Source organism: Dama dama, chromosome 33 (assembly GCF_033118175.1).
Source record: "Dama dama isolate Ldn47 chromosome 33, ASM3311817v1, whole genome shotgun sequence".
Lineage (NCBI taxonomy): Eukaryota > Metazoa > Chordata > Mammalia > Artiodactyla > Cervidae > Dama > Dama dama.
Genome location: NC_083713.1, coordinates 47,317,262 through 47,318,486, shown reverse-complemented (window position 1 = coordinate 47,318,486; position 1,225 = coordinate 47,317,262). Strand labels below are relative to the sequence as shown.

Here is a 1,225-nt window from a genome sequence, read left to right as displayed (position 1 = left end):
GAGTTGGACATGACTGAGTGACTGAATTGAACTGAACTGACATAGAATATAATATTAAGTTTTAAATTATTGATTCTTAATTATGATACCTTAAATTGTGCTTAAGACTACCACTATATTTGTTTTCTATACCTCTTGTCTGTTCTTGTTTCTTTTCCCTCGTTTCTTTTACTTCCTTTGGATAATTTTTTATTAATAGATTTTATCACTTCTACCAGTTCTTTAGCTATACTTCTACCAGTTCTTTAGCTATACTTCACTGTCCTAATATTTTAATGGATACTCACATGCTGGCCCTATGCTTCCTTAACTCATAATAATCAAACTCTACTTATTATTATACCCTTCACATACAGTGTAAGAAACCTGTAATAATACACTTCAGTTTACCTCTTCCCTGTCCTTTGTGCTGTTGTTGGGCTTCCCTGGTGGCTCAGAGGTAAAGCATCTGCCTGTGATGCAGGAGACCCAGGTTCAATCCCTGGGTTGGGAAGATCCCCTGGAGAAGAAAATGGCAACCCACTCCAGTATTCTTGCTTGGAGAATCCCATGGACAGAGGAGCCTGGTGGGCTACAGTCCACAGGGTCGCAAAGAGTCAGACACAACTAAGCAATTACACTACACTGCCATCATATATAGTATTTGTACATTAATTATATAACCTCAAATTAATTGAAATTATTTTTTATTTAAATTAATTGCCTGTTAATTTAATCATTCTTTATTTACCCACATATTCACTATTTCCACCACTCTTTATTCCTTCCTATAGATCCAAATTTCTGCATTTACATGATCCTTTAGCCTAAAGAACTTCTTTTAGCATGTCTGCTATGTGCGTCTATTGCCAACAAGTCTGTCAACTTCTGCTTATCTGAAAACATGTCTTCATATTTGAATGATTATTTCAACAATGCACATAATTATCATGACAATTCTTTTTCATTAAGTGCTTCAGAAATGGTATTCCATTATCTTCTGGCTTCGATTGTTTCTGATAACAAATTAGGCAAAATTTATATCATTGTTCCTCTATATGTAATGTGTGCTTATTCTCTTGCTGCTTTCAGTATTTTTCTCTTTGTTTTGGATTTCAGCAGATTGACAGTCATGTGCCTCTGTGTGTATGGTGTAAGGTGCTCATCCGATGAAAAGCATTTAATGAGCTTCTGATACCTGTGGGTCAATATTTTTAATTAAATTTGAAAAAAATGGACCATTATT

General features: G+C 34.7%; 1 non-coding gene across 1 annotated transcript; it reads left to right on the top strand.

The window, feature by feature from the left end:
* The first annotated feature begins 422 nt into the window (after positions 1–422).
* On the top strand, positions 423–493 carry TRNAH-GUG (transfer RNA histidin (anticodon GUG)). Its single transcript has one exon. It is a non-coding gene; the product is annotated as a tRNA-His (tRNA).
* The last annotated feature ends 732 nt before the right edge of the window (positions 494–1,225 follow it).